This window comes from Pseudopodoces humilis, chromosome 8, assembly GCF_049639895.1.
Source record: "Pseudopodoces humilis isolate 2021_Gansu_Grassland_sample_001 chromosome 8, ASM4963989v1, whole genome shotgun sequence".
NCBI lineage: Eukaryota > Metazoa > Chordata > Aves > Passeriformes > Paridae > Pseudopodoces > Pseudopodoces humilis.
This window is the reverse complement of record NC_142207.1, coordinates 27,721,008-27,739,400: the sequence shown is the minus strand read 5'-3', so window position 1 is coordinate 27,739,400 and position 18,393 is coordinate 27,721,008. Positions and strand designations below refer to the sequence as shown.

General features: G+C 40.4%; 1 protein-coding gene across 2 annotated transcripts in view; it reads left to right on the top strand.

Annotated features, from left to right (window-relative positions):
* Nucleotides 1-18,393, top strand: part of PLCL1 (phospholipase C like 1 (inactive)) — a 179,546-nt gene that overhangs the window by 71,163 nt on the left and 89,990 nt on the right. Inside the window, exon 1 of one of the 2 annotated variants that reach the window (XM_088059117.1) lies at nucleotides 12,820-12,919. The exons of the other annotated variant lie outside the window; for it this stretch is intronic. The gene's annotated coding sequence lies outside the window, so the exon portion shown is untranslated. Of the gene's footprint in view, nucleotides 1-12,819; nucleotides 12,920-18,393 lie in introns of those variants that run through there. 2 annotated transcript variants of the gene reach the window in all.

Genomic DNA, 18,393 nt, shown 5'->3' with positions numbered 1-18,393 from the left:
TTTGAAAAATATGGGCCAAAACATAAAGGTCTGCTGTTCCTTTTTCCATCTTAGTATAAAGAGGATATCACTTGTTTGAATGCCTTAAGTTAATTGTTGTTTGAAATCAGAAGTGCAAAAGGTTGCATGTTGTTTAGATGTTGTAGTTTTAGGGGGTTTTTTGTTTATTTCTTATGAGTGGTACTGAGAAGGATGAGCCAAACATAGAAAGCAGGCTGTTTCTGTAGAGGCTGAAGATGTCTGCTGAGCCATTGAACCTAGAGATTAATTAAGGGGTAGTAAGCAAATGTTCTAGGGAGAGCTGTCCATGGGGAGTACTTGTAGGTCTGGCTGGTGGATACTTATTAAAAGACTTAAGGATAATAAAACATGGTAAAAGAGATGACTAATTAGGAAGAGGATACAATGAAACTGAAAAAAAATTGCGATGATAAAAGGAAATATCTTCCTAGTAAGCTATTTAAAATCAATAGATACCTGGTTTTGACTCAGTAAACCACTGCTACCACTGAACTAAAGATCTGCAAAGCTGTCTGGGTCACAGACTGAGATGGTTGGGAATCTTTGGGTGAACATCTTTAGAAGACAAATAACCTTTTGTTTGAGTAGATGTTCATGGGAGAAAATTTCCATCTGTTACAAAGTATGGGGAATGTTCCTCCCCCCTTCTCTGTGATTATTTTTAAAAGATGAAATCTTGGCCTGTTTATGTTCTTTTATATTTTCTGGAAGCCTCCCAGGTCTTGGGAGTGCCAGCCCCGTCTTCCCAGGGCACAGTGAAGGTCTGGACCCTTGGCATGCTGTAATGTCAAGTATGGGTCTTATCAAACTAACTGCTTTGGGCTTTAATTTTAGAGTTGAAATGTGGAACTGTCTAGCACATTTTTGTTGCATGTAACTCTTAAAAGTAGGATTTAAAATTTGTTTTCAATTTCCTGTTAAAAAAAAAGGAGATTGCAACAGATAAAAAGAATACAGTGGTGCCAGATGCCAGAACCTTGCTATAGGCAAAAATGTTTGCTGCTCTGACTTTCATGTGCAGGATTCATTTATCACATCAGTGGAAGGGCTGGAGTCAGGTCGTCTTGTGGAATCCTTGAGACATTCATCTTTCTGCAGGATGTACAAGTCATATCAAATGCTTCTGGATTGCAAGTCCCATAATAATTGATCATAACCTGCAAATGGCATGAAACTCCAAATGTCTTTTTGAGCTGACAAGCAGGGAGGGAAGAAACAGGGGAGAGTGGCAAACAAAGGTTGAAGAGTGTCAGTGAGCACAAGCCACAGGTGAGTGCAGGTGACTCCCCTGTTGGGCTTCATGCCTACTTCATGTCTTTTAGGGATGGATCACAATAGAGCATATGGAGAGCTGGTTGCCCTTCTTAGGCTGCAGTGCTGCCCATCTCCTGCTGCAGGAGTGTCCTATGGGAAAGAGCACAGAAACAGCAGTGATTTAATGGCATGGTTATAAAGATTGACAGGGAGACTTTGTCACCTCTGAGTTGCCTCTCTCACACACTTTAGTTTGTCTGTTCATTGCCCTATGTTAGTTGGGCAAGATCCACAGTCTGTTAGACGGGACTGTGTGGCAGTTGAAATCTGTGTTTATTACACAGAACAGCTGAAACAGACTGATAAGGTATGGGCTAACTCCAATAAAGCCTGCAACTTAATTTGATGACAGTGAGAAGTGAAAAACAATTTCACTTTAATTTTAAACTAAAGAAACACATATTTCTGGTTTTTGAATAATATAAAACAGTTCTCAGATTTTCTGTGGCTTTAAATACTAAAATGAAGATGTGTTCAGTGGAAGCTTTCACAAATGTGACACAATGTGGAAACTTGGAATAATTTATGTGTATAACAAGACTGTTTTGTTTTATGTGGAAAAAATACTGCTTCTACAGTGGCAGTTTATATTCCTGCAAGACTGAAGAGTCACAGTTTTGCTTGCAAGTGGAAGCAGGGGCTTAAATGCCTGGACCAGCTTATTTATACTACTCTTACATTTAATTTATTTGTAATACCACATGTAGTGATTTAGGCACAGTGTAGAGCTATCAAGCACTTAATTAAGAATGTGGAGTCTAATCTATTAAGAGTTCCAATAAGGCGTCCTTGATATTTATGGTGTATCCATACGTAATGAGCAGAGAGGGATGAGAAAATCCTTGTTTGATCACTGGGCAGTTCAGTTATTTTCCATCCTGCAGTGAGGCTCCACATCATCAGTGCGTGTCTGTCTTCCAAGCCTAGATTTGTCAGGGAGAATGGGAGTTGTTCCTCCACCCCATTCCTCCCTGCAAAACAGACAGGGATCAGATTCCTTTTATACCTCTGCCTCTCTCACAGCTGGGCTGGGGAGCTGAAGCAAATGGTTGCTGGAGGGCTGGATGACTTTTCTATCTGGAAGGGTGAGGGACAGGTTAATGCCAGTGTTATTCCTTAAAAGGAGAGATGTGCTTCTGCAAGCAAAATCTGCCTTGTGCTGTCCTGAGGTAGTGCAAGCAGGCTGTCTCCTGTAGTGCATTTGCTAAGATTTTAAAGGATGCTATTTCCCTTGCAAAATACAATTATCCAGAAAAACTGATATGAGGAAGAGGGACCCAAACTGCCTTTGCAGGAATGACTCATTGACCCTTATAAAGCTTAATGTTCTGTGCTGTCTCTCAACGACTGGATTTAGTATTAACTGATAGAGAAGATGGTCTCCAATTTACTGTGTTTCACCAAAACTGAGGCAGAAAGTGGAGCTGATTTACAGTGGCGAGTTGTGCAGAGAAATCTTGTGCTCTATATAAAACAATGCTCTGTGTGCAGAGAAGATTCAAGGCCATGGTCTAACCCCTCTAAACAAAGCAATGGTCTAAACATCTGTTAGGATGGTTAAGAGCCAAATGTGATGGAAACATTTTGAAGCTGGAAGTTGTGTGCTGGAGGTTTACATCAGGCTATGGAAAAAGAAAATCTCTCTCAAAACAAGTGTTACTTTCTCCTTCAATTCCAAAGTGCTATCTGCTGAAGACACTGCCACCAGCAAAAGTGCTGTTCTCTCAAATAACTGTTTCCCTTTAATGTTAGAGCATCTCCTTGCTGTTTGGTTTTTCTGGTTTTTTTTCCCTCTAGCTGTGCAATGGATTGCACAGATGGCCTAGCATAAGGAAGAAGGAAAATAAGGATGATGCTTTTTGATGGATTTATTTGTATACAAGTCCCAATGGACCTAAGTATTAAACAGCTTCTGTTTTTTAAAGTTGGCATGAGTATACAGATGACTGGGCACACATCACTAAAGCTGGATTTTTTTAAAAATTTTTTTTTTAAGTAGATAAAGTGGATTTTAGTCTTAGAGTGGATTTTTAGTAGAAGCTTGTAAATGACTGGACTTGAGTTTCTGAAAAGCATAACATAGTGGGGGAGAAGGACAAATGGTGATTGAAAGGAAACTATTTTAGAAGAAACCTTGAAGCTGTTGTTTGGACTAGCAGATACAAATTGCCTCTACCTATTAGTTTTTACATGAAGATATGTTTAAACAGATGCTATAAAGTATAATTAAGTATAAAACCTGCTTGTCTGTCTTGTGAGACAGCAATGGAAGTTGATGTGCCAGAATCCTGTTGGTCAATACCTGCTGAAAAGCTGTTTTCCACTAATCCTCTATTAAAAGCTTTGGCTGCCTGCTAAATGTCAGAAGGAATGGACTGGTCAGAAAGAGGTTAAAGAGCTCACCTCTGTAATAACATATGTTATTGCACTCTGAATTTTCATTGCTTTTTTCTTTCCATTGGTGGCAACTGCTCAGTTATCCCCAGGAGAGAGGGAGGTATCTCCAGCTGCTTACAGCTCCTTTCAAAATGCAATCACTGTTTATATGCAAAGGAGTCTTAACTGAAAACTCAGCTGAAAGCAGGATGTTTGCATGCAATGCATTGAAGATCAGAACCTTTAAATGTAAAGGGCTAGTCAATATTTTTGGCATTGTTAGGGTTGATGAATAACCCCTGCTGATGAGTAGCAGTGCTTAGGATGCTGTGGAATTACAGCTCTAGGGAGAAATGGCATGTGTTAGCCAAGTGTGAACACCCTGGGATTGCACCCTAGGCATTTCAACTTCCTCTTTCAGCTACTGGAGAGGAGGAGGAAATGATCCCTTTTTCTTCTGCTCTTACTCATTGACCTTGGAGACTCCATCCATAGTTATTGTGTATTCGAGTTATTTCTGGCTCATTGTACAGTTACATAAATGCTTGTGCTGGAAGAGTGGAGGGGGTGGGAATATTCTGCTAGAGAGCTGAAGGGAAAGCAGAGATACTTTGCTTCTTCCCCTCCTGACACTGACAGCAGTGCTGATTTCAGTGGGAGTGAGTTTAGAGTCCCAGGGTTTGGTAGAACGTGCTACTCTTCCTGCTCTTCCTACATTTTATTTTTCATGTGTCTGCCCTCAGCTGCTGCTCTGTGTTCTCACAACTTGATGTGGTTTGTGTTTATTTTTGTGTTTCTGGTCCCCCTGCAGTGTTGCTGGATCCTGCTGGGTTGAATTGTAGACATTCCACTTTTACTCTATGGACAGGGTGATAGCAGTGCTTGGAGGTACCAGAGATACCAGCAGTTTCTGGAGGAATCCCTGCATTTGATATCAATTTAAAACTGCGTGTCATTTACCCACCCAAGATTATTAACTCACAGATTGCAGGCAGAGTTTAAATTCTGCAGGAATGAAAAAAAGAATGTGGCTTGCCAAAGGAAACTTCCCAGGCATAGGTAATTGAGAAAGTGGCTTTTGTTTGGTTGGTTTTCTTTTCATGCCGAAGGAATGCTTCTATTCAAGGGGAGCTTTCTTGAACACTTCTTTCTTTGTAGTGCACTTTTTCAGTGTGAGATATATTTGCAGTTTAACAGCAAACTGTTGCTTGGCAGTGACAGTTACAGTAATTTAAATCACCTGTCAATAACTATATTGATTGTCCTTGTATTTCTGGGCATCTTCATGAACTGACACATGAAAGCATGATCCAGTGGTGCCTAAAGATAGAAGATAATTTCTTTAGAACTGCAAATACTGATAACCTCTAGAGATGTGCTTGCTTATTGTCAAGTTGTTCTGTCCATGTATGAGCATGTAGGCAACTGGTTTCTTGATAGCAACTACAGTATTCTCTCATTCTCCTGGTTCAAGGCAAGTATACAGAGGAAGCTGGAAACAGTGGTGGAGAGATGTTTTGCCTTCCAGTTGCAGAAAAAATGGTCTGATTTGGAGCAGGGGGAGTGAAAAGGCATTATGAAAAAATCAGTAGGCAGTACAGTATGTGTGGGAAATTAAGTTTTTTGAGTGCAGAAGGGTAAGTTTTAAATGCTGATGACTCCCAGATGAAATGGAATTGGTCCCACAGCTTTGCAAATGGATCAGCATCTTTGGATATCAAGGCAAAGAGTTTGGTCAGGCCTTTAAGAAATGGGGAATAAGCAGCTTATTTACTGGGACTGAAGGTGGGGTGTGCAAGAGACACAACAAAAAAACCAAACAAACTCAGTTCTGGGAATGAACCACGTGGGTTCAGTGCCTGTGAGAATGAAGGTGGCTTTTGTGGTCGCCCTAATAACAAAATGTTAAACCTTGCAGGCCATTAAAGGATGGAAATAGTCGTAAAGGATGTGCTAGCTTTTATTTACAAAGTACATTGTATTCAAGCTTTAAAAGATGCTGATAAAAGTGAATCATATGTGGAAAATATATTTATCTGTAACCAAATCTTCTTTTTATTATATCTGTTTCCACACGTGCATCTCGCTTACTGATAAGTGGGATCTCTTTGAACGTATACATGATGCCATTTAAAATCACAGCAACAAAAGATTTAACAAAAATAATATTGAAGGTGTGATTTGCTACATACCGTTTTGTCTCAGTAACTACTTCTTTCAAGTTTAAAAGGGTAGGGCCTTATATGTATGGCCAAATCTTGGGTAGTAATTAGCTTATTATCAGATGGGTAACTTGCCTGGGGACCTGAGACAGTAAACTGCCATAATTGCCTTGTGACATGGAGATGGCTGCTTGTTTTTACACAGACATACCATTGGTGTTGTTGAAGATAGAGTACTATTGCATTTCCAAAGAGAGAACAGTAGAAAGAGTACAGAAATCAGGCAGTATGAGGCTTTACCAACAGATAAAAAATATGCTCAGGTCAAAGAGTTGGAGCTCTAAATACTGTTTCTTTTCATTCACTACCAGGGTGACAGTGCAGGGTGGTGGCGGCAAAAATGCAGAATTGCAGGGATGCGTTTGCATTTCTTGCAAGCAGCTGAAGTGAGTGGGGCTGCAAAGCTGCAGTCTGAGGTCATTACGTTTTACTGAGAGATGCCAAGAAGAGCTCCGGTGCAAAGGACTATGAAACGATTAAAATTCTCACATGGTGGTTAATATGCTTCTTATCAGTATCCTTATTTGAGATTCATGACTGTACATCTCAGAAGGCTGCATTGTGATTAAACCCACTGCAGTGGTTTTCTCTTCAGCATCAAACAGGTGGAGGTAAAAAGGCATGAAAGGATAGCTGGCTGAAAAACGTAGCTGGCAAAGGGACAAGATGACAGTTGAAGAGTCAAACTCTTGGTTGACCTAAGCAGGCACAGAATTAGATTGTAGTTCTGGAAAAAGTCAAGTAGATTGTTAGCATGGCTGAGTGCCAGAATTTCTTTCCTCTGTGTTTCAAAAACCATGGTGAAGTTGGAAACATGAGTGAAATGTTAAGACCTGTTAATAAAATCTCATTCTCTCAGCCACTATGTTGCTGGTATTTCCCTTCTGGAATCAGAATGAATGGGTGATTGGTTATTAATATGTAATGAGATCTTATGGGAACAATAGCATTGCAAGCAAAGGAAAAAGAATTTAGAGAAGAGAATCATTCATGTGATAGTTAGGCTTGCCATGCTGGCATGTTAGTGCTAGTAGGGCATGGTCCTGAAGGCTTGTGCCAGTGTTTTAAAAGCTAGAAACAGCAGGATGCTTGAACCATGAAAGCAGGCGCCCTCCTGACACTATGCTGTATCAAGTCTCTTGTTCCACTTCCCTGCCTTTTACCATGTTTTCCTCTATCCACTGAAAACTGCTGGAGGCAGAGGTCATGCCTTTTATTTGTCTATAAAGTGATGCTACTTGTGAGGAACATACTTTGTTGGTTGCTAGAGGAACAAGAGCATCGGTAATAGACCTTTGCATATAAAATTCTCTAAGTCTCTATAGCATTTTTCCCCATCTGTGTGGGAGCCTGTAACTCCTGGATTTCTAAAAACTGAAAGTGTACGCTAGAGAAAGACAAAGCTCTGTGCTGCTGACTGTCCACTGTCTGGGCTGGATGGGCATTCAGTCTGACCCATTCATTGCCCCGGTGCTGTGTCCCATGGACAGAGCTTGTGTTCCTCCTGGCAAGGGAAATGCCAGAAAACCTCCTCCCTCCATGGCATTTCCCTTTTTCAGTGACTACGGAGTGTTCAGTGCGAGCTTTGTATACTGTACGTTTTTTTTAAACAGCTTCATGACTTGGGCTTAATCACCAAAGAATTTTGAGGTTGGTCATTTCTGATGGAGCTCACCCTTACTGTAGCAGCATGCACTTTACACTCCAGTGCACAAATAGCCACATATTGTGGCTTTGTGTATTGGAAGATGGAGAATGAATATATTTTTAATACAGTTTAACACAATGTTTTCCAAGTTTTTTTTACCCAAGGACTGTATCGTGATGGAACATAAACCTATTGTTCCCAGACTTAAAATGATACTGTCTCTTATTAGCTAGCTATTAGGCATAGGTTATAAACTGGATAGGATTATTTTTTATTTGGCCAGTCTTGCTCAGATAATTTTGCCATAAAGATTTTCTGGTGGTGTTTCAGCAGCAGCATCTGGGCTAGGTTGTGTTAAATTACTTTCCCAAACAACTTCTGTTGATCCATCATGGACACAAATAAACAGCTAATATGTACCTGGGAGGATATGCTCATGGTGTTCTTAATTGCTTCTTGTAATAGGTTGCTGCAATACTAATGTGATATCTAATTCTTCCAGCACCTTTGTGGGCGTCTGCCCCATTCCCTGTCTGTAAGGCGGCATTTGCCTTGCATGGCTGAACCACTTCATGTGAAAGAAAGGGCACTGGAAGATGAGCAGAGCTGCAGTAGACAGGTGCTTTAAATCCATGCCCAAAAAAAGGGTATACAACAGGTACAAATGCTCATTAAAAAGTTATTATTTTGATATGGTTCTTAGATTCCAACTTCTCTGCCCTTCATCTTTTGATGAGTTACTTTTCAAGTTTGTGTGAACTTCGAGGGTAATTTCTGCTTCTAAGATCAAAAGGCTTTTCACAGGTGAAACTATGATGGATTTCAGGTATTTTAGAAAAGCTTTATGGAAAGGAATTTCAAGAAAAGGATCATAAATATAACTGAGCAAAACAAATACAAAGGTGGTAGGCTGGCACTTCAGTGCTGAAATGTCTCACACCCAAACCAGCTGATGAACATATTAAAGAATAAAAATGCACAATGTATACTCAGAAGGAGAGGAAATACGGATTCACAGCTGTGTAATGAGGACCGCTTTTTGTAAACAGAGTAGCATGAGGGCATAGATTCTAATTAAGCATACAAATTGAATTTGCAAGGATTTCTGAGCAGGGAAGACATCTAAAAGCAGGGTTGATTTTTCTGGGATAAGAGGATAGCATGAATGATTTGCCTTTACTGCTTATCAAGACCCCTCTAGGAGCTTAGATTTAGTAGTGTTCAGTGTTTTTTAGAATCAGGAAGGGAAAGTGCCAGGGGCAAAGTGACAGACTCTTCGTCCTTTCAGAAATGGCAGATCTGTCCACCTGGCTTGAGAGTTAAAATAGGAAAAATTAAAAATGAGTTCTAAAAAAAACTGTTTAAACTTTTTCAGATTTAAATGAAACATTTATGACTTAGTTGGGGATTGACCTTTTAGCTCTCTCACCCTGATCAGTGCTTTGCTAGACTGTTAAAGGATTTTTTTTCTCAGCTGAGAGTTACCTGCATGAAGCTGTAATTGTGGGTTTTAACTAGGGTGAGGTTTGCTGACACACCTCCCCCACGGGTTAAAGAAATCACAGCATTTTATAACTTTCCGGAGGCCAGCAGCAGCTGAAAGAGTCTGAGCCACAGAGATCTGTCACTGTCGTTATCTTTCTGCTCACAGAGCTGTGAGAGAGGGCTATTAATCATCCTTCCTACGGCCTGGGAGCGTGTAGAAGTGCACAGAGAGTTGACATCATTTCTGAACAGTCAACTCGGCAGGATCCCTTGGTCGCTGCCTGCTTTAGGTCTGAAATACTGACAGATTGATCAAAGTCTCTGTGAGGACCCCTTTTTCCATCTGGGCTGGTGTCAGAGCTGCCACCTTATCTCCTCTGGAGAAGGCAACAATTGGTTTCTTGCTGAATCCCTCCGGGAGCAGTTAGTGTGGCATGACAGCTGGTTTTGGCAGGAGGGACTAGAGGGTGTTTTGGTTTCTTGTAGGTGTGGGTACTGAGGCAGTGGTGGTGAGAAAAGAACAGAAGCCCCTTCCTGTATCTTGAAGGAACTGCTGAGGTAGGATGGGAGCTGGTGCTGGCAGGTGAATGCACCAGTTTATCTTCAACATAACTTCTGGTGCTCTGAGTACTTTCAGGCTGCAGTTAGTTTGCTTAGGTTAAGTTTTGAAAACATGAGTGAGGTTTTGTGTTTCTTGCTAATTATTCTGTGGCTTTAGGATCCATGTTGAATTGAGAAGAAGAGTGGTGCTAAACTTTGCTGTGAAGTCAGCTACAATTAGTCGTTTGTGTCTTTATTACATTAGTATTATTGTTATGGTTTTGGAAAAACCCTTTATTACAATTACATCCGCAGACAAAAGGTAGATTTACTATTTCCCATACAGTACAACTTCATATTTGCAAACATTGCTCCTTCCTTCCTTCTTCCTACATTTCCCTGTAGAAATTTCTAAGTAGCTCTCCCGTAGCCCTAGGCTGAAATCTTACCTTCACCAACATCAGTGGGGAATCTGCCACTGGCTCCAATGGGATCCTGTTTTGGGAGTAATCTTTGCCCGAGTGAATGCTGCAGGACTTGGTCCAGCAAGAGCTAGTGCTCTCTTGTCAGCAGCACAACCCCTCCCCTACCTAATTTCCATGATAACTTGGAGACAGCATGGCTTTTAATTTTTTTTTCCTTCCCTATTAAATCTAGCCATGATGGATGCCTAGTAGAAGCTGAACATTACTTCTGCAAAACAATCTCTGCAGAAACTGCAGAATTTAATGGCTTTACGTTCCCCAAACAGGTTGTGTGTGCAACAGGCAGTGCTGCCAGCCCAAAAGTTGTTGATGTTCTGCTTTCTGTGGATATAAATTCCAGTTCTCTTCACTCTTCCCAGTTAAAAGCTTCACTTCGGATAAAGGAGCAGCTGACCAAAAAGGGCAGTTGTCGTCAACGGTTTTACTAATAATGACAGCTCTGGTATCACTGTCACTTCGCATGATTTCCAGCTCAGTGACTTTACACACTTCCACTCAATAAGAATTGTTATACCTGGGTAGTCAGCAAAACATTGATTATCTCCTCTACTTTATTTTTTCATTTATAATCTAGGAAATGAGTGAAGTTATGTCACTTCCCTGCACCAAAGCAGAATTCATAACGCATATTTTCACCTGCCGTATTGTTCAGGCTTCTTCCAGTCTCTAGTCACACACTGCTGTTTCCCTTATTTAAGCCATCTCTTTGATGTATCTTAAAAAGATACCATAATTTAGGTAAAATATAATTCAGGAACACCTACAATAACTATTTTCATCAGTACTGACACCAACTGAAGAAATTCAATAAAGCAGTAACAAGATTAGCATTTGCAACACTGTAAGGGAATTTCAGTCCTTCAGATGGTTCATGTGCTCACAGTTTGCCTGCTAAATTTATTAGGAAAATGTCAATCACTGTTGCTTGTCGAATTCAAACAGACAATTAAAATCAAATCTTCTACACCAGCCCCAGAAAACTGCTCAAATTTATAATTTGTACAGAAGGCTGGAAATTTTAATTATTATGACAAAGACTTTCCCAAGCTGAGCATGACATGTCATTCCAGTACCTCTGGCCATTTTATAGTCATTCCCATTTTTAAACACTGTAACTCTTTCTATGGCCTCCAACACACTTGAATTTTAAGAAGCCAGATGCAACAGTCAGATTTGCCAGTAGCTTATCTTACCTCTGAGAAGCAGACATCACTTGGACACCATAAATTTCAAAATCCACAACCCTCTTTAAAAACAACCCCAAAACATACACACTGTAGGAGAGCAGAGTATTTTCAGGAAGATACCATACCCCTCCAGCTTTATAAAACAAACTTGCAAATGTAAGAGCTGAGCCACTCTGTGGAAGAGCACTCACAATCAAAGAGAAGTTTAGAAAGAAGTATCAATTCACATTGCGCTGTGTTAATGTGATCCCCCAATCCTAGACTAGTTTAATAGGAGAAGAAATGCTACTGCATACTTCCTAGAATAAAAGGACCTTCCAAAGCTTCCTTTTCAAAAATTCTGACTGCCAGTTACTGTTTTGGAGACTAATTATGGGCAAAAATATATGAATGCTTTTCTGGAATTAAGGGGCAGGCGCTGCAGAAAGGCACTGGGTGCTGTGTGCACAGGGGCGAATACCTAACACCTTCCACTACAGAAAGCCTAAGCCTCTTTGAGAAAGCACCTGCCCATAGCTCTCTTCCCCCTGTTACTTCATGCTGACCTTCAAGAGCAGCTGGATGAACAGATGTTCATTTCCTGTCAGCGCCTCAGCAGTGGCAGAGGAGTATAAAGGGTCCTGCTGGAGTTGACTCTGCCCAGTAGACTCTGCAACAGCAAAATCCAGCATCCTGTTAGAAATGTTAGAAGAAAATGTTCTTCTGCCTTGGCTGTGACAAGAGCAGACACTCCTTTGGTTCTTTTATCTCACCTAAGACAAAAATTGAAGCATGTCTACCAAAAATCATGTGAAAGAAGATTTGCAAGCAAGAGATTAGAATAGATTGCTTCATGGAAGATGCAAAGTAATCCAATTTACCTCTCTGCAGTCACGATCCAATCTGCTGTACTAGCACACGTACACACCCACCTTCCCTGCTCTGCAGTTGCTGTACAGACCAATTTGAATATACAAAAGAGCCCATATGCCTGGGCATAAACCTTTGGCACTATATTTGCTCTCTGTATGAACATGTGAACTTTCAACTCTGCAGCTGGAATCAGCCAGAAAGTCTCTGGTTTCACACATTTTGTCAAGATAAGTTGTGATAATCTTCCTGCGTTTTCAGCCAGCACTTGCATATCCCTTCACAATGAAGGTGCCAAAAGGCATGGCTCAGAGCCAGAGGAAAAACTGCCATCATTCTTAGCAGTTTTCACATTCAGTGCATAGATTCTGTTACATTATAAAAAAGGTGCCAAAGGCTCTATAGAGACAAAGTCTTATTCTGTACTGTGCTGTATATCATGCTGTAAGACTGGAATGCTGAAAGGCCATTTCACATATTTACATTGTAAAGCAGACCAAGGTCTTGAATCTTACAAACCCACTTTGTGGGAGAGAAAGAAAACCGTTGTTCTGGCCACCTCAAGTGAGACAAACGTTGTCCCTCCCTGTTGGAAAATGGCATGAGAATGCATAGGCAGGTGCATGGGCAGGTTTCACTGCAGCTTAGCTCAAGTAGGGTTTCTCATCATCTGTGGGTTTCAGAAGAACTTCCTGAGCACACTGAGGAAGCGTGGGTGCTGCAGTTGAGCTCACCATAAAGCAGAGAATTCCCCAAGCTGAGAAAAGAAGACTGGAACTCCCAGCTTATCAGGTTGGTAAGACATTTTTGAAACACTTGCCAAAACCGTGTGTTTCTAGTATTTTGAGCTTAATTGGTTTGCCGCAAATCAACGTGAATTTTTCAAAGAAACTGGGAAAGGAGACTAGTTATCACTGAAGGAGAGTTTCTGAAGGACATAAAAGGTTAGGGGAAGGTCCAACTTTTCTGTTTCTGAAACCTTCCAACACTATGGATATTGAATACCTTAGATGTTAAAGAAAGGGCCTTCGAAGTAAACATTGGTACCTGGTGAATATAAGACACCATGTACACATAAATATCATATCTGCATAAACCGAACACAAGCCATTGTGCAATAATGCTAAAAAAATCTGCTGTGTTTAAAAAACCCAGGATGACTAATACATTTAATACTGGTGTAAAAGCAGTCCACAGAATTGCACTTAAAACACATTCATTAAGGCTCCAGGATGTTTTTCGAGCTTTCATAAAAGCAAAATAAATGGATGCTGCTAAAACAATAGGGTGATTTGATTTTTGTAATAATAGCTAAAAAGCTTTGTAAAACACAAGAGCAAGCAGCAATGAGGCTGGGAACTAGAGAGCTCAGGCTGTCTTTTACGCTCAATTAAATAGTTCATCATGTCATGTGTTCACTTTTTAATCACTTTAAACCAATACAGCAATATGATAAGTAATAACAGTGTTTTTATGAGAAAACTTCTGTTGTATCTTCAGTTGCCAGGAATGAGAACTGTTTATGAAAAGGTAGTTCATAGCAAAAGTTTATGTGAAATGTAGGGCTTCATGCATATCAGGCTGTATGAACAACAATTCATGAATCATGAATTCACGAAACATGAATCTGCTGAAGTTTAATTGTAGTTCCTCATAGTTCTGGGACTTTTAATCTATAGTTTGTAAATCTTATATTACATTTGCTACTCTTTCATAGAAGCTTGTATCTTTTCAGGTCTTCTAAAACTGATGAAATCCTATTTATAATGTGCAGTGAACAATGAGATTGGTATAGTTTAAGAATTGGGACTTCATTATGGGCTCTGTTGCTTTCCCATTAAATAGGTGAAAGAAAACCCAGAAGAAAATTAATCATATAATTTGCATGACTTTCATGCAATCTTCTCCTAATCCTAAGCTTTACTCCAGCTATCTCTGTTCAGTGCACAGCTCAAACCCAGCATAAGGTCTGTGCACAAGCAAATGCACTAGTGCCAGCAACACCTCAAACCCGACCCTGCAATCCATAAAAATTGCTCCAAAAACACAAACTTCACTTCACTTCTTTTATGACATATTTTCTCTTTATTTGAATCTTTTTTTCTGTATAGGTGCCACCAGCTTCAATTCATTCCACATGTGCTTTGCTTATACTCCTGGGTTTATTTGTATTAATTGCAGCACATTTATTGCCCTGCTGAAGCTCTTATAAAGCTACTGTTTTGTGCAGGCTAATGGGCTGGAATAACTTCCCAGTGCTCTTGCTTTGCCTTTAGTTTAGTTTATTTCAAGTGCAGCTTTTCTCTGGAAAAGATCTCTGTCCAAATGACATGGTAGCATACCAGGACTGTGTCCTTGCTGCCAGCTGGACTCAAGTACACTGTACAGACAGGTCACCTGCAACCTCTGCAGAATTCTCAGTCAGATCAGCCTCATGTAATTAATTTGATGGAAGTAATTCTCTGCACAACTTTTTTTCTGTCCTGTGTAGGGATAAAAAATTGTGTTATGTGACTTCCCTTGAGTAGCCGCAGTCTGAATTGCTGTGTCCGTTTTTAGGTCTGATAACGTGGGGAGTTAATTTTCTGGAGATATTTGGCACCTTGCACTGTTGGCTTCTTTGGCTCATGTCCTGTAACAGTCAGGATTTTTTTACCTCTTGCACAGGACAAACTGTATATTTTGGCTGTTTACCTTTAGGGATAGAGCCACCACTTCTGCAGATCCCTTTAGGTCATCTGACAGCTTGTTTATACAGCTGGGACCACAAAGAGCAGTGGATTGCATTCAGAAGGATGGCAGAATGAAAACAGATACTCCCAAAGGCTAAAGTCTGTTTTTCTTTGCTGAAAGAAAGGGGCAGTTTTCTGTGTTTCATGACACCAGGTTATTCTTTGGAGTCATGTTCCTAATGTTTGTTCTCACTTACCCCACAGGGCTCAGCAGTCACCCCATGCACAAGTTGATAAAGACCCATATCAGTCCTTTTTTTTCTATAGGCGTCCTGTTCCCTTGTCAGTGCCATGCACATCACACAGCTCCAGGTAAAACTGACTGAACACTTGGTTTTCATGGGAATATGATTAGGCCCAGATGATTTAAATCTTTGTTCAAGACTCATACAGCAGAACTCGGGTATCTGGACTACTGCCATCCTTCTGAGTATGATCTCTGAAATGAGAAAGGATATTATCATGCATATATTTTTGTAAATTGGCATCTTGGTGTATAGTTTAATTTAGTTTTGTTTTTTTTTAATCCAGAAAAAAACAAACATCCCAGTAAATTCAAATGCATGGGAATTAGTGGGTGATGCTGAAGGAGACTGGTACACCTCCAGAGGAGGTGATGAAGTGAAGGTGGTCAGCTCCACAGGGTCAGGCTGTAACTGAACTGTAAACAGAACACATTGCTTGTGTCAGTAGGAATTTCTTTGAAGTATTGTGAGAGGGTTTTACTTATGGAAATGAAATACTCTTCTAAAAACTTGCTAAAAAACTATTTGATTCAGAGCCTCTCTCAGTTGCTGAATACAGTGACGTAGAACTCTGCCTGGATGGCTTTGATTTTCTTTTAACTTTTTGTTTAGAAGGGTTATTGTGCACTGTTAAATTCTTCAGGATTTTTCCCTTATGGGAAGACTGCAGATTTTGATCCAGCCTTCATTAAACGGATGCGTGTTAGTTCACGGCTTGGAACTGCTTTTGAATTTTTATAGAAATAAAAGGATCTAAACAGCATGCAACTGAAATTAAAAGCCATGGAAGGACAATCTCACCCAGCATATTTTCCTGAACATATTTGGAAAACAGTGAGACAGGATCTGTGAATTTATAAATATGAAGCAATACAAAAAGAACCGTGAACTTTCAATCAAAGAGGCATGTAATTAAATTTCTCCCTGCTCCATAATTTTCTATTGTATCCTTGTTACCTTTTTTGTCATATCTATTTGCAACTTCACAAATCCAAAATATCTTAATTTGAATAAAACAAAAGCCTATTCATGCTTGTACTATTCATGTGGTTTAATTGGTTTACAAAATACAAATGTTCTTTGAAAGAAACTGATTTGATTTCAAGAGGCTGGTAGCTGTCCATCATATGTGGTCCTTCTGCTCACAAAAGCCAAAGGAACAGAACTAGACATAAATGGTTTTGCTTCAGCTTGCTTTGTTTTTGCTCCTTTTGGGCTGTGCTCTCCCTGTTGCTCAGTGAATTCAGTAGGAAAACATTAGGGTAGTAGCTTATTGCACAAACAAAAATTGTTTTCCATGTATGAAGTTCAAATGGAGAACTGAAAATACTTTTCAAATGCTCTACTTTCCAGTTCTAGGCAATATCAGCAAATATCAGACTGCAAAATTCATTATTGCCCTTGGAACACCTGGGCAGACACTACTATTATGTGGTAGTGGTAATAGTGGTGCATACCAATATTAGTTGGGGTTAGAAAGAGATTCCAGATTCCAGAAAGATATTCTTTCTCTCAGTCTCTGCTCCCAGATGAGCAGTTCCTTCTTGGGGTATGCAGAAAAGAGAGGGAAGGGATGCAGCCCCGCAAGCTTTCCCATCAACCTTCTTGCAGTAGCTGTCCAGTAGCAATAAGGCAGTACAGCACAGGCTGAACACCTCAGTGTGCAGTGCAGGATGTCTGGTATAATTCAATACAAAAGAAGGAGTTAATGTAGGAAACTGTCAACTCATTAAATTGATCCGTGTGTATATCTGGAGAATTAGCTATTTTGCAGGAAGAATTTTATGGTAACACTAGTTAGTAGTTAATTTAATTTTTTTTATATGTTCCCTAATGCAACCATGCAGGGACCATCAGCTGAACAGTATTCATGTTGTCTTTGGGGTCCGTCTGCAAGTGGGGGAATATATGCAGGGTATTTGAGAGAGGCTGCCTGCCACTGAGGCATCTTCAGTCATGTCAACCCCTCATCTCCGTGCCTTCATGAGACCATACCCAGCATGTACAGGCTAAACTCTGAAAGGGAAACACACAGAGCTGTCAGTCAAGTCTCTCTGGCTGTCAATATAGTTTGTGTAAGCACAGACCAAAGGGCACAAGAAGATGCATAACTGACAAAGTAAATCAAATCATGGTTGACAACAGGTTGCAGATGCAGGAGAGAACTGACAATGGATGGGCAATGGAATTATAAAGCAGAGGGAAGTCTCTGAAGGATATGGAGATCATAAAAACGGAAAATACTGGTTACTGGCAGCAATAATCTAAACCCACACTGTGTTACCTCAATGGGAAAGTATTTGCATGTTAAAAGAGAGCTTTATGCGCAGTCTAATGTGGTGGTAATAGGAAAAAAGAAAAATCTGTTTGCACTGTCATTTGTTGCTCTGCAACTCCCTGAGTTCTGAGGCTGCTTTAAAGAAAATATTAACTGTACTGAACTGCAGATTAATTAGTCAAGCTAATGAATAATTCAACTCTTGAATTTGCCCAAACCATCTCTTTTCAGTTTATCTGCTTTGCTAATGGGGAAAGAGAAGACCAGCTTCTTGTTGCAATTTTTTAAAAGAAAAAGCCTTGGTTTATCCTCTGCTGAAATGAACTGGATCAGGAGTTCACAGTAACAGATTTAGCAACCTGCTGAATAGGCAGCTGTTAACCATGGAGTGCTTTTGTTGTACGGGGGATTCATTAACTGAGTGTTGTTTCAGGTGTTTATCTCTTGACTTTCACGGATAAAAAATGGTGTAACAGCAGTTATTTTTTACTTTTTATTTTCCATGTGAAGCAGCTTGCTTCACTTTTTCTGTACAAAGCAGAAATCAGCCTGGAATATGTGATCAGTATAGATTATAGAAGTATTTTACAGTGGAGGAAGTAGAGTCTCTTACATGATGTGTACTGATAGTAAGAGTTGATGACATCCAGTCATTTTTATGAGTGTCCTAAGTCCTGTGTCTGCCATGGAAAAATTGGAAGGGAACAGGTTTGTGCCCAACCCAATGTTCCTGAGAAGCCTCTGCATTTTGCAGCTGCTGTCACCTTCTGGTAATCTCTGAGCCCCTTTGTGTCCCTTCTTCCTTTATACACCGCTAACTCGCAGGAGTGGCAGGGCCCTGTGCTTCTGCCCCCCGACCTTGGGACAGGTGCCTCCTCCTGACTCCAGCACACTGCAGTGGCTGCTGAAGAAAGGGCTCCAGCAGGGTTGTTTTCTTGTGCTTCTGAGTGAGGCTGCTGGGCCTTTTTGGAGAAGTGGGCCAACTTAGTAGGGAAAAAGTCAGGTTTTGCT